The sequence below is a fragment of the Saccostrea echinata genome, unplaced genomic scaffold (assembly GCF_033153115.1).
Source record: "Saccostrea echinata isolate AGI-Se365-2 ecotype Australia unplaced genomic scaffold, CSIRO_AGI_Sech_v1 ptg000054l, whole genome shotgun sequence".
Classification (NCBI taxonomy): domain Eukaryota; kingdom Metazoa; phylum Mollusca; class Bivalvia; order Ostreida; family Ostreidae; genus Saccostrea; species Saccostrea echinata.
This window is the reverse complement of record NW_026889803.1, coordinates 3,879,785-3,895,864: the sequence shown is the minus strand read 5'-3', so window position 1 is coordinate 3,895,864 and position 16,080 is coordinate 3,879,785.

The following is a 16,080-nucleotide window of genomic DNA, read 5'->3' as shown; positions in this document are numbered from 1 at the left end:
TAAGATAAAATAGGCAATATCATCTATAAGCAGTGGAAGTTGTGAGTAAGCAGTGAGTAGTTGGCAGTCATGGTCATTGTACACTAAATTTCAAGTTGTTTAACATAACTCAGAAACTTGTAGTAAAACTGCAATTTTTTTCATATACCAGGTCAGTTGCACCAGGTACTCTCAGTATCCAAGAAGATGTTAGACATTCTTCTTGCAATATTTGATTAAATAAGATGTGTGTCTGAAGGAGTAATTTCATTTCACAAGGGAAAAGGCACAGAAGATTAAAATGTAATATTTAAAAAGTTTGAGTAGATTGCGAATTGTTGCTTATTGATCGAAAGTGTGACACAAAAATATATAAATCTGTTATGATATTCCTCTTTCATGTTCATTTCATATTTGTCTAACATACAATTAGTTTTCAAACTTTACGATGACTATAAATCTGAAAAAGGAAAATTCGTTAAATGTACGAGTAACTATAGGAGATAACTTTCTGGTACATCGTCAGAAGTCTTAATTCATATATAATGTTACACGTGACCCTGTTAAATACCTGGTTAATATCATCCTAAACTACATAAATTCTTCGGATCTCATAATTTCTTAAGCCTTGCAAATCTCCATTCCTTTAATGTACCGATCAAGAAGTAATGATTTACTACAAGGAAACTAGCCTACACGAATTGTTAGATGATTATAAATACATGTATATAAATACATTTATGGAAAGTTTGCAGTATGCTACTTCGGCAAACTGCAAGCAGAACCCATTTCTCTGAATTAAAGAACGCAATTCATAATGATTACATACTATTTAAAAACAGGCTTAATTTTAGATTATATATATATATATATATATATATAGAGAGAGAGAGAGAGAGAGAGCATATTTTTTAGTATATAATCATTATGAATTGCGTTCTTTACGAAAAGGAAGTAAGGAAATAAGGAACGGGGAGGGAGGGGGGGGGGTAGGTGGGGAGAGAAAAGTAAATTCTATGCAACAAATTGATGCTTCAAACGGGATTGTACTTCCAATAAAATTATTAGGTTTATTTTACTTTCGATCGCAAAATACAGCAGGTGCTTTATATCAAACATCCTATCAGTTGCTAGAATTGTATAGAAGTATGTACCCTTCATATTAACATTTTTCGAAGGAATTGCCAAAGACACTTCCGTCAAATTTTCATTGATCTGGTATTTCAAGGATTATCCTTATTTTTCATACGACAATGACCCAAATTGCGCACAAAGATTACTGAAGCGACAGAAAAGCTTTGGATTCTGTGTTTATCTCTAACCTTCTAAAGTTCGGTTCAAACAAGAAAACACCCCGAATACACGCGATGGGATTTGTTCGAATTATTCCCCACAGTGGCCAACGAGAGCTTTATGAAATTCTGATCGTCCGCAGTACAGTTAAGGCTACACATGAAGATAATATGGTAATGAGGTCATAATGAGGTTTGACGTCATGACAGTTGCTCCGCCTTGATAGATCCATATAAGGAAATAGAGCTCAAAAAAGCTATTTAATGATGATTGCGAGAATTTGTAATGAATGTCTGTATTTTCAGGTTTAAATAAATAAACATTAGTGATTTTCTCTTATATAGTAACAACACGTCTTCGAAATAATTCTCTTTTTATTGTGTCGTTTGGCTGCATTCGGCTTCAGCCAAGCGCTTGCACTCGGTGACACGGAATGATGTTTACATCTAAAAACGTGGCGACAGCAGCTTAGATATGCAGTGGATTAATGCAACAATCAGGCAATCTTTAAAGAGAATAGGGATAAAATAAGAGACCTGGGCCTTGTTTATCTTTTTGATGAGAAGATGATGACGTTATTTCGGGAAATCATGGATAACTGAGACGATCCGCACTACCTCCGTAGGTCACTCTGTGTTCATTAAGGTGTGTATGTGCATAGGTATTAACATGTAGACATACTATTCTTTACATCGATGTCAAATAACCATGAACATGTACAATAAGATGTATTATTACAGTCCGTCACAAACTGCAATGCAGTGCCTTGTGTGTATGCCCCCCCCTCCCCCCACACACACATACACAAAAACACACACATTATGAAAGTTGCACACTTTCAAACATGCAATGATGTTGTCCTTTGGCATACATGTACAAAATGTAACATAATATAAGCACAGCACGTCATGATATCAAATAGTATAATTAAGATGCAGTCACACTTACAATGTATTTGTGAAGTCAAACTGCACAGTGTACACAATGTATGTGCACTGTACATTCAGGTTTTACCAGTGCTTCATATTTTAAATTCATCGTAGAACTTTTACTATCTGTATCACTAGGCAGTAAATTTGTAGAATTTCTACATTAATGAAGATAAAATGTTTGAATTTTCATTTGTCTGCTACATGTACATTAAGTCGATCTTATATGTATTTATGTACTTTTTATATGTATAATTCTTTTGCCATTGTAGCTGTCACAGAACTGGTTAAAACTGGCATTTACATGTACATCAGCTAGAACTATCAAAATAGATGCATCAATTTCTCCACTGGGTATGATCATACTAAAGCATTTTACATTAATTTTATAGTATGCCAGTGTTAAATTTTTTTTTTTTAATGTTGTATAGGTGAAAGAATTAAATGTTATCTCTAGTATATTGATTTTTTTTTACTTAAATTAAGTATAGCTACCAATTCTACTTTTGCAAATGTCATAGGTTTCAATTTCCCAGAAAAGTTTTGTATAAAAGTTTGTTTCGATTTATTGTATGAATTTCAGAAAATATAGTATAGCATGGTTTGTTTTGTACAATGCAATGTCATTTCATTCTACAACAGTAATCATTATGTTATTCACTCATTACATATATATTGTGTTGTAGCTACTCCCAAACAATTTGAACAATTCACTCAGGCAGCAAGTGTCTCCACCAATAAAATAAAAAGGTATGCTCCATACAAGCTATAAACCATACATATTCCTAACAAGATTATTGAAATGTTTTGATAATAAAAACAGTAGAGTCATGTATATGCTTTCCATGTTACTCAATGCATTGTTTTGAGTATCACTTTTTTACAACACCAATGAACTTTCCATAATGGTATTTCATTTTGTTTTCAGAATTGATTTCATCCAGAAGAACTGTTTGAACTGTGGACTATTTTTTCACCTGCTCAGAAATCCCTTCACAGCCTGCCTTTGAATTTGAAAAGCTGTTTTTGATTAAATAAATTTACTAGATAAATAATACTTTGAATTTTTAACAGTACAATGGTGTGAAAGTTTGAAGGCTGTTAAGATTTGAATATCTTTGCTTGAATATATTCTGACAGGCGCGTAGCTGCCTATACCCAGATGTGTACACATCGTTTTCAAATTAAAAAAATGGAAGGGGGGGGGGGGGGAAGGGAGAGATTTGTGAGAAGAGAACAAATATCAATACCATCCAGCAAATATTTGTGTTTCGAATCATTTTATCTCATACTGTTTTGATTCAAATTCAAATTTTATATTACCATGTCTTTATAAAAAAAATTGTAATGTTTTATTAAATCATTGCCACAACCAAATAAAACATTTATTAATTTGTAATTCTTCTACAACACATTGATAATTTTTTTAAAGATCTTTGAGAAAATATCAACCGTTGAATGCTGTGATCCACTAGAATATGATTTGAAATATAACATTATTTTGTTAATAATTGAAATTAATTATATTTGTTGCTGAAAGTTAAAAAATAGTACATGATCCCAATATATCATTTCAAAAAATATTCAGCCTCTACATGTACAATAAATTTGCACGGAAGTATTTAACTGTGTTAAAAGCAATATTAAGTACTATGTCTTGTATTTTCTAAAGAAAATCGAAATGGCATGATTTTGAATGAAATATTTGGTAAAACCCATGAGCTTCCAGGGACTTCGCCCAAGGGTCCTCATCAGGGCTTCGCCCTGGACCAACTGGGGGTCTCAAAGCGGACCCCAGCCGTTTCTGCGTACATTTCACTTCCATTCTGGCTACGCGCCTATCTGTGTTTTTGGGTACCAACAAGATCTAAATTTCAGCATGTATATTGTGTTCACCTGTTCTTTAACAGAGTATATGTTTCTTGGTTACAAAGTTTTACTATGATTATCTTGTTTGCGCATGGATTGATAATAACTCAAAAAAATGAGACTAAAGCCCCCCCCCCCTCCCCCAATGTGATTTGTGCTACAATACCCAAATAAGTAAAACCTGATGTAAACACTGTTTAATAATTTGTTTTTTACGTGCAAGTAAAGTATATGGTATCAAAGGAGCCAGAGGCAAACTGGTGATGGAGGGGGGGGGGGTAGATCTGTAGAAAGGAGAACAGGTAATTAAATACAGGAATAAGCTCCCCAATCCCTTCCTCCTGTTCTTAAAACTTTTAACGTAGTCTAGAATTCCTAAACAGTTGAAGGTTTGATAACTAAAATAATCAAATATGTATAAAAAAAAAAAAAAAAAAAAAAAAAAAAAAAAACTAAGTTCTGTCGGAGATATTTTTTCTATGTGTCTGCTGGAGGAGAATAAATATTTTATCATTGATAGCGGCTGTCTATTTTTTATTACAAATGATTGAATCTTTCAATATTTTTTCACCATGAGTATTTTCCGATGTACATGATAGATGTTGCGGTTAGGCCTATTGTTGACGAACGGAGGAAATGCGGTAGGTGTCAAATACGTCTTGTGTAGAGTATAAAAGAACGAAGATATACAAAATAAAGTAAATTCAAGGATTTTTTTTATGCATACCGACTTGATTTAATGAAATAAAGCCCAGCACACTCCGTAAGTATTATTTGTTCAAAATTTGCGAGGTACACACACTCTATTAAGTACCACAGAGTTATCTCCCATGCTGGGTCAATGATGCGTTTGAAAACTATATTTAGAATGAATGTGTTAAGATTTCAATTTTTAATCAAAAAGTGCAAGGGCAAGGCGACAATCCAAGAGGTAGGTTTTTATTTTAAATTCTTTACTTTACTGTATAGTTTTTAAAAAGTGATGCTCATTTCTTTGTAATTCATTAGGCAATTTAAAATTTCCGATTAAATGATGAAAAATACCCTATTTTTGAATACTGGTGTCTGTTTTCAATGAATAACTTAAATATCTCAGAAATCTGACTGAATGAGCATCAGTTTTACGATAGAATAGATACTAAGGGACACAATGAAACATTGTGCAGTTCAAATATTGTTTGCCTTGCCCTTGCACTTTTTGGTTAAATTTGACATTTCATATTTTGACCTAAAATCGGAGCTCACGTGACTGTAGAGGGTCACATGATGACAAAAAATACCAATGTTAAAAGCGTTGGACAAACTCTTCATAAAGCCATTAAGATATTTCAGATAGAGTTTCATGCTAAAAAATAAGACGGTTGCACTTTAAGTGTCTCGTTTTTGGTGCCTTTTTATAGAAAATGTTGCCTTAACTGTACTGCGTCGTCGTCACCCACAATGCACTGCAGATGAACCAGTTGTTTTTATTTCATCGTCTATTTAAAGAATTAGACCACTTGCTAGGATAATACGCTGTCAATGGTTTTTTCTTCTCTTCAAGGAATATTGGATATCAATTAACTATAATAATGCACATTTTAACTTTCCCTACAATAATTTTACGACTTCGCTAATGAGGAATAGTTACAGCGTATGACGTATTTGCGGTGAATTTTTGTCTTCGGGGTGCTGAGTTTTCATTGATACATGAGGGACTGCATCTCCTGCTAAGATGTACCAAATCTTCCAAGAATGCACTTTGACAAGGTTAACGACTTTCGATTCTTGCCTACGATCATAAAAGACTATTTTCATTTTTCATAACCAAGTTCCAAATAGCCTCATGGTACACAGAGACATGACAAATGTGTCAGAGAAAATTTTCTCGATATTATAAATCACATTTTTATAAAGTATCACAAAGTCTGAACAGAAAGCAATAACACGTACACAGAAAGGAATAACATATTTTATTTTTTAAAATGTTCACATTAAAGCTACTGTGCAAAAACAGTGGGGGAACTCGGGCACAGAAAGTCTGCACATTTCCAGTTTCCACTTGGTGCTAAAGAAATTCATTTGATTTTGAGAAATTAGAATAAATATAAAATAAAACATGACATTGAATAAAATTAATCAAGATATACGTGCAAGGCCTAAAAAATCAAAATGTTGCCATAAGAGGAAAATTGTAACAAATCTCTCTCTCTCTCTAAACTGTTGAAGGATGAATATTCTAAAAAAAAAAAGAGTTATGCCACTGATTAAAAACATTTTGAATACAGCTTGTAGAAAACAACCAAAACGTCTAATCAGCACAATTTTGCTAGACAGTCAAGCTTAATTGATGTAATTTTATAGGATTGTAGTCTTTAAAGTATTGCTTGTCATTATTCCAGTAACCTATATATATCCAAAGGACAGTCCCACGTATTGACCTTAAAGCTTTCGTGGTTACTTATTCGCAATGATAAACTAAATTGGCACATTTCACTGTCTATACGTATAATACCTCATATATACATGTAAAAGCCAACAGGAATCTGCTTTAAATTTCAGTCGTAGGTTGTTAACTTCAGACCTGTCTTGAAATGGGTACTGGCTTAAGAGAATAAAGCCTAAAATGTCAACAACACACGGAAAAAAAAACAAATCAACAACAACAACAACAACAACAACAACAACAAAATCGAAATACGAGGGTTTCTCCAAAGGTAACGTCACAACTGCTAAAAATTCTTTAATGATGGAATTCAACATCGGCAAGGTTGTTACCAACGTCGTTATGACGTCACTTTCGGAACTCATTTCCAGTTCATCCGCATATCTTTTTTATCCGTTCACATGCTTCTTTTTAATAATCTTTACTACTGCCATTTTGCTATAAAGCGTCTAACAATGCTTTGAGCTGTAGTATTAAGATTATTTGAACTTTGTGCAAATGCTTTTTTTTTCTAAATGCATGCTCATGCAAAGATCTTGTGTATCGTCAGATTCAAGAGTAAGAAGTTAATGGTTGACTGATCTTCTACTCACTTTCTTCTTCTTCAGTTGAAATGGTGAAAAGTTTGTTAACCTGGCTGAATGCAAGCATGCGGTATTAATACTAAAAAGGGAAATAGTTAACATTATATTAAAGATAGTCATACAAAAGTTGCATAAAATACCAATGTAAATGGAAGTCAAAAGATGGACAGATGCTAAGAAGTACATAAGCGAGGAGGCCTAGGATGACACTTCACGTTACTTCCTCTTAAATCCGACGCCACTGTACGCACAACGAAATAAATATGCAAATGGAATATGGAAAATTAAAGTATTTTTTTATAGAATAGCTCAAAACTAGACGTTCCAGCACAAGGTGGGAGTGTACATGGAATAAAAATGTAAAGATTTTTTTTTAAAAATAGATATATGGATGAATTGAGAATGAGTGCCCAAGAGAAACGTCATAACGACGCCGGTGCATACTTGCCTTTCTACGACAGACGAGACCTTAAATTATGTTGTGTTTATTCTAATATTTTAAAAAGTATTGCATATGAATGGAATTTGAAGGCAAAAGTTGAAATAGATAGAGGTATTAGTATATAAAATTTTGTTGATAATTTTCGATTATTAAAGATTTTCAGATGTTGTGACATTCATTTTTTTTATCAACCCTTGAAGGCAAACATTGAAGAAGAATTGATAAGAACAGAAATTGAAACACACAATTTTAAACTCTGAAACTCATCATTTGGTGATTTGATTGTGAGTATACCGAATTTATTCTTTCCGAAAAACGACAAATGAACATAAAAAATAAAAAAAAAAGTGTATGCCCTATTTCAGCTTTAAGGAAAATTTTTATGTTTAATCAGGAGTCTTCATGTTTTAGAGTCATTTCATGAAGTCACATAAGGTTAACATATTTAAATAAATATCTAACAAAAGCCGAAAAACAATACAATACGTTTTTTTAAAAAAAAAATTGTGAAGACTAATTACGCCTATCAACCACTTCTGTCCGCTTACCTGATCAATACAGAGGTCTCAACAGGTGTGACCGGTCAACAAGGAATGTTTATTCCTCCTAGGCACCTGATCCCACCTGGTATTTTCAAGGCTCACTTTCCCTGTTCACAATTTTTATTGTTTAAATTAAAGGATTTATGAGACCAATTACTATTCGTTACTATAGTATCTTCACCTTTTCCTTTAAAACATCGAAATCTCTTTCGCATACGTAAAGTCTTACCATTTCAACCGTGTTTTCACACAGTTATTGTAATATGTATAACAAAGGATGACTGCACTTAACGCCTGTTTTTGGGTCCTTTTCGGTTGCTTCTGTTGCTTTTATATCTAAACCTTATCTCACTTTTGTATGTTTATGAAAGAATACTGTCAATTTGGAACCACATTTAAATCTTAAAATGATTTTAGACTGTGATACAATAAAACGATTCAATGTTCTTTGTCCTTACTGCTTTCCAAATATAGTGAATTTACACTTACCTGCCCTTGATTGAACATTAGATATGCATGAGAGGTGGAGCTAATATTGTAAGAATGGCTCTAAAATTAGACTACATAAATAACAATGACATGTTTTGAAAAGCGAACGTGATCACTCTTTCCAATCTCCCTCTCCATTCTGTATAGCACAAATACACTTCTGACAAAGGTTTCAAAACGAAATTAACAATATGAGCACATCAATGTAATTAAAGCAAATTTATATCAATGCCAGATGACTTAACGTGTTCGAACACAATGTCCTAGTTAGCACATCACATGCTTCCTTACAAGTCACGTGACGGAATTTAGTATTCACAAAGTTACCTGAGGTAAGAAATCACGTGGTGAATTATAATATTCAACATGTCACAATCCTTGGTTACAACACAGAGAGCGAATGTAAGAAGAAGCAGTTTTTTTCTCTTTTTAACCATGAGCGCATGTTTGTCTATTAATCTCCTTTTGACACATTATTATTTATGCAAATATACAACTACTGTTAAACGTAGAAAAATAGACAAACATGCGCTGACTATGTATAAAGTCAGTAAATAAGTGGGCGTCCTCATTATCGAACGGAGATTCAAGAAATTGTGATGACCCCTGCCTTTGAAAACAGCTTCGAACTTCGTAAATACACACTTTTATTAAACGTAATTACATAAAGTTGTAGATTGGATGTTGACCATTCTTGCAATGAAAAGAAAAATGCTTGTTTTGAAAGTTTATTTTGTCGCAAATTCCGCATTTCCTTAAGTGCAGTCATCCTTTGTCAGACAAAATTTTAGAAATTTTCAACACATACAGGTATTATTGCAAGTCAAACGTTTCAATATTCAATCTTTCCTACCTTTTACTATTTGAATTGTATACTTTTTATTTGTATTCTATGTTTTTCCATTTGTTATTGTATAATTTTCCATGTATTTTCTATTCTCTATTTGTATTCTATAATTCTCCATTTGTATTGTAGTTTTTCTATGTGGAAAATTATAGACTACAAATGGAAATTTAAACAATACAAATATTTTTGTTGTTGTTGTTGTGTTTTTTTTTGCTTAACTTCCCTTCGAAAATTTTTTCACTAATATCGAGATGCCACCACTTGCCGGTGGAGGGCTGCAAATTTAGACCATGTACTCGGCACTTACATATATGACCTTTAAACAGCGAGGATCTTTTTCGTGCCAGCACCTACATTGTACTGCGACACGGGAGCTCGGTTTATACGGTCTCATCCGAAGGATCGGTCTCCATGTCCCGCAGTTGGATTCGAATCCGCGAAGTGAGGATCGACTCCTTACTCCACGACTCTAGAGCAAATACTCTAACCACTGCGCCACGTGGGTGACATAATACAAATGAAAAATTCTACAATACAAATGGAAAATTCTACAATACAAATAGAATATTATATAAAACAAAATTTATAGAATACAAATGGAAAGTTATAAAATACAAATGGAGAATTGTAGAATACAAATGGAAAATTATAGAATACAGATGGAAAGTTATAGAATACAGTTAAAAACTATATGATACAAATGAGAAATTATACAATACAAATAGAAAAATATAAGATATAAATAAAAATTATACAATAAAAATCGAAAATTATACAATACAACTACAAAAGATCGAATATTGCAACGTTTGAAATGCCATAAGGTACATGAATTTGTTTTCTAAGTGCAGGCTAAATTTACAATCGCATTTATATTGTTAAGCTTATTTCAGTTGATTTGATATCAAGTTTGTATCTTAGGAGATCTCGTACCTTTTGATTTGAATCCTCATAATTAAATGATGATCGATATAGTTCAAGATAAGGTTATACATGTACATAGTTTCAACTTGGTTGCCTTTCTATAAACGACGCAATAAGGTACTCACGTGTCACACTGTACTTTTATAACAGTACTTTTACATATCAGAAAACTTTTGGGATTATTCATGCATGTTCCATTGCTAGACCCATAAAACTTTTGGGATTATCCATGTATGTTCAACTGGTAGAACCACCCTGCTAAGCCTTCCGAATTCCGCTTAAAATGCAATTTACAGTTGGAAAATTAGATTTAAATCTCAATAATAAAACAAAATAATTGTCTTCTTAATCGTTGCCGCTAATTCCTCCACCACAAATCTGAACGAAACTATTACTTTAAAGCCTTCTGGAAATAAAACCATTAAAAACTAAAACTAAAGATCGAGGAAAGGATGATAATGTAAATCTGTAGTCGCTCTGATTAAATATTACCCTCAATGCATGAATCATATTGCAATGCAATTTTGTTTCATTGAGTGAAAAAGTTGTCGTTCTCGTTAGAGTCATCCATATGTACAACGACGTTCGATTAGTATGTATTGCTTGTGTTTTGGCAAATGTGGATTCAAAATAGTTGGGGGGGGGGGGGGGGGGGCTTGCAGACTATTGAATAAAAATAACATAAATATTCAATTTCTTTTTTACGGATCAGGTAAAATGAAATATAAAAAATAACTGTCTGTTTTTTATGATGTTCAAACGGTTTTCTCAAGTGATAAGTTTATGCACAAACGCTTGCGGGGTTTATGTAAATTTTCAATTAAGCAAACTGTTTAACACCAATCTTTAAAAAAAATGACAGTTATTCCTTATAAACACAACCAAAACAGGTTATTTTTACGGAGATAAACTCCAGTGGTAGTGCTGGTAAAGGTGTTTTGTTTATAATATCTGATTTCCTATTCCTCATTTTTTTCCTTTTAGATTTTAAGCTAAATTCCTTGTTGCACTTCACTATCTACCCCCCCCCCTCCCAAGTATTTGATAAATTTACCAGTATTGACCATTATGTCAACCAACACTATTTATAGTAAATGTGTCTGGTTCGTCTCATGAATACTGGAAATGACATTTGAAGGAAAATTACTTCAGGTAATTTTTTTAAAAATAATATCATATGTTTTATAAACTTCAAAACTTCTCTGAAGTTGTATCTGGTGACAATCTATACTCATATGCCAATTCTCAGAGAAATATTGAATATTTTGCTTACTGGTATATATGTATATATTTTCGTAGATTCAATGAAAAATAACTGCATGTTAGGTTTACATTTGCCTTACTTTACAAATATCCGTGAGCAGTCAATATGGTTTTTTTTTTCTTTTCATGAAATCAGTGGCAATTTTCATACGGGATACGCCAATATTCTTTGTCATAAAAAAGTAATCCATTATTGTATGCCTGAACACAAAGACAATTTTATATGTAACTTGGATGTTTGTTTCTAGAAATATTCTTTTCTACCTGTTGCACAATGATTTATTTTAATCATAAAACGGCCTTTAAATTTTGATACATATTTGCATTTATATTCCTTCATCATTAAAAAATAACCAATTATTGTACGCTTGTTATACTAGGGACGATTTTATTTCTAAAAATATTCCTTTCCATATGATGCACAATGATTTATATGTGATCATTAATTGACCATTATTCTATCATAAGTGAATTCAATTGTCAGGAAATGTAAAAATAAAATAATAAAAGGAATATTTATCAATGAAATAATTACATTCAATAAGGTTACATAGTGTGAATAAGCAACATTCAAAATATCAATGCAACAACAACTTTTTTTTTTCCTTTTATCAAATTAAAAGATAAAAATGGATTTTGCAGGTGTAAGACATTCCCAGTATAGCAAAAATTTATGAAATGTCGAGGGAAAAATGCCCCAGAAAGAGAGATAAAATGTAATGTACACAATAAAGCCAATTCACGTAAAAATAAAACAAACCCTAAAGGATATAGAATAACAATTCATCTTTGCAAAAATGACCGCTATTTCATTGTTTAAAATTTCTTTGCAAAGATTTCAAATGTACAATTAAACAATATAAGGGTTGGAAATGAAAAGCTTTTTGTTGCAGTTCTTTATGCACATTGAATACATAGAATAATTTATTAAGTTTTTTGGAAAAAAAACCTCTTTCGTAAAACAGATATCTGACCTCAAACTCCCATTATTTTGAAACACGCAAATTGTTGGACAATACAGTAAACAGCTTTGTCTTGATATATTAAAAGAGTCTCGAGTTTAAAAACTTCTTGAAAATCGTCATTTTTATTCCCCAAACATTAAAGGCATCTGTGTGTCCTTCTGTCTGCTTAAATTTAATATTTATATAAATAATTACCCGATCGGGATTTTACAATATGCATGAGTCTGTAACAAGCTATAGGCATTTGTGTCTCTTATACTAAATAACATAATTTATTTGTGTCTCCTACTCAGAAACAGAATACTAACTTGTGTCTCCTACTCAGATAGATAATGTTTATCAATAAGAGACACAGATACATTCTGTTTCTCGGCAAGAGACACGAATGTATTCTGTTTCTGAGAAAGAGACACAAATACATTCTGTTTCTAAGAAAAAGACACAAATTTATCTGTTTCTGAGTGGGAGACCCAAATACAGAATGCATCTGTATCTCTTACTAATAACGTAGTTGTGTCTTCCTCTCGGAAACAGAATATATTGTAAAATCATATATTTTCGTGAGGTCAAATTTTCGTGGTTTGAGGAAAAAATATAGGTTTATGGGGATTTGATTTCGTGGATGAAGAATTGTTGAGTAGTAATATATGTGAAAAATAACATTTCGTGGTGGACATAAATTCATGGGTTTCTTCATAAATCGAAAACAACGAAAATTAACCCCCCATGAAAATGAGTGATTTCACAGTATTTGTTTCTCATACTCAGAAACAAAATCAGTGTATTTGTGTCTAGTACTCAGAAACGGAGTGTATTTGTGTCTTCTATTTTTGTTGAATACACAAAGATGCCTTAAAAGAGGTTCTAGCATCTTTTATCATTCTTATTTGCTTACATTGTTAGTGTATTTTTGCCATTGTGGAGAATGGAAAATTACAAACCAATGTGTAGTTTTCAACAAAAGCAAAAATATTTATTGTTTTAGAAGAATTAGGAAACTTTTCATAGACTTCGGAAATAAGTGCTATTCCAAAGTGGGAAAGTATTCCAATTTGAAAAATAGTCTCTCTCTCTCTCATTTATTTTGTTTTATGAATCAATCCTCCCACGTAATTGATTAATAGTGTCAGTTAATCCCTTCATATTTATACTTTATACGTTATAGTTCTAGTCTGTTGAATTAATTTCAGCTTATAAACCACAGGAACCACAAAAATAAGGTTTGTTTTATAGGGTAGAACACGTGATTAATCAGTCACCGAACATCCTTATAGAGCATTAGATTAACATTGATTCTATTTTTCCTGAATGAAAAAAGGGAAAGAGATCAACGCTTCATGAAGCTTGCAGAGAGATGAAATTGAGTTTGATTTCTTCTGAAGTACATGCATAAAATATTATCTTTATTCCATTAATGTTTCATTATTTTTAAAGCATTCTTGTTTTTTTTTTTACAGGGAACATTCATGATTTGTTTAAATGGAAAGCACAGGAAATATTTCAATAATTCATTGCATTAAAAAAAGTCATAAACACATTACAGATAAGTGAGACACAAATACATTTTTTTTTCTGAGTAGGAGACACATTGTATTTTTGAGTAGGCTGAGTAGGTTTTACTCATATGAGACGTCACAGTATGCTGATGAAGGACTTCAAATTTATAATCGGTACTCAGGGCCACTGAGCAGTGTGGGATCGCATGTTGTGACACGGGGCCTCAGTTTTTTTTTAGGTCTCAACCGAGACTCCCGCAACTTTTACATCAAAGTGCCGAGCGCTAGGCGAAGGAACAGTTGCTATGTATACCTATTTTTCATCGACTTAGATTTGTCGTGGCCCTGGCTTCAACTCATGACCTTTCAATCACAAAACAAGGACTTTTTGAATGAGCTATAGTGACGGTTCATTTTTACAAAAAGATCGACTGATTGATTGTATGTTGTTCGAAAATTTTTCACTCATATAGAGACCTTACTATATACAGGTGAAGGGCTTCAAATATAGACCTTTACTCGGCACTCAGGGCCATTGAGCAGTGAGGGATCTTAATCATGCCAACGCATACCGTGACACGGGGCCTCGGTTTTAAAGGTCTCACACGAAGGACCCGCAACTTTCACTCCAAAGTGCCAAGCGCATGGCGAAGGAACAGTTGCTACCCATTTTTTATCGACTTAGGTCAGTCGCGGCCGAGATTCGAACTCACGACCTCCCGATCACTACAAAAAAAGAAAGATCTGAGGAGGAGATACAAATACAATCTGTTTTTGGGTGAGGGACACATTGTATTTCTGAGAAGAAGACAAAAAATACAATCTGTTTTGGGGTAAGAGAAATGCATATATTTTATTTCTGAGTAGAGGACACAAAAACAATCTGTTCCTGAGTAGAAGACACATTGTGTTTCTGAGTTTGAGACATACATACATTTTCTTTCGGAGAATGAGACACTAATACATTCTGCTTCCGTGTACATGTAAGAGACACAAATGCATTCTGTTCCTGAGTAGGAGAACACAAACATTTTGAGTAAGAGACACATATACATTGTGTTGCTGAGTAAGATACACATGTGCATTCTGTTTCTTAATAGGAGTCACAAAAACTTCTGCTCCTAAATAAAAGACACAAATACATTCTGTTTCTGAATAGGAGATGCAAAACATTCTGAGTAGGAGACACAGATACATTGTGTTTCCGAGTAGGGGACACAAATTGTACATTCTGTTCCTGAATTGGAAACAAATATATTTCTTTTTTCAAGTACTTGAGATTTAACCAATCCAGGTTACAGAACTGAACAAGAATTTTCTTTTACATATACAACTGGATCATATGAAACAGGGATAGTAACGTGATTCTAATAAGAATTATATTTTTATATTAATTTGTGATGTAACAAAATCTCTACATTTTTGACATTAAAAAACAACAGCAACGATTTTTAACTTGCATATTTTATTTAAGCACCGGAAAATGAATTTCTTCTCAATGAAAACTTATCAATTAAAAGTTTTACAAGTTCATTAATCAATTTTGTCTCTTGTTGGTCATTTTAGATACCCAACCCATCGAGTAATTTATTAAAATTTTAAATACTTTATTAAGTGGTCGATTTTCCTTTATCTCAAAATATTTCTTCAGATAGTAATTCAAAATGATAAAATGTGAGGAGAGTAGGATAAAATTTTATCGTTAGAATAGCAAAAATTGAAAATGATCAATGAAATTCGAGTTTAATATTTTTACAGTTAAAGCGACACCGTGACGCACAAACGGGAAAATCGACAAACATAGAATTTTTGCATGACCTGTGCATATTTTGTTCAATTCCTGAAAATATTAGGTTTAAGAAAATTACAGCTTTTGGAACCTAAAAAAATCTACTTTTATGGAGAAAAAAAAATAATTTTAGTATGTCCCAAGACGAAAATATTGTTTTACTTTTTCCTCCTTATTGTACGCGTGCGCAGAAAAAGTTGAAGAAGTTACCATGGTCTTAAGTACCAAAAAATGAATGTCGGCA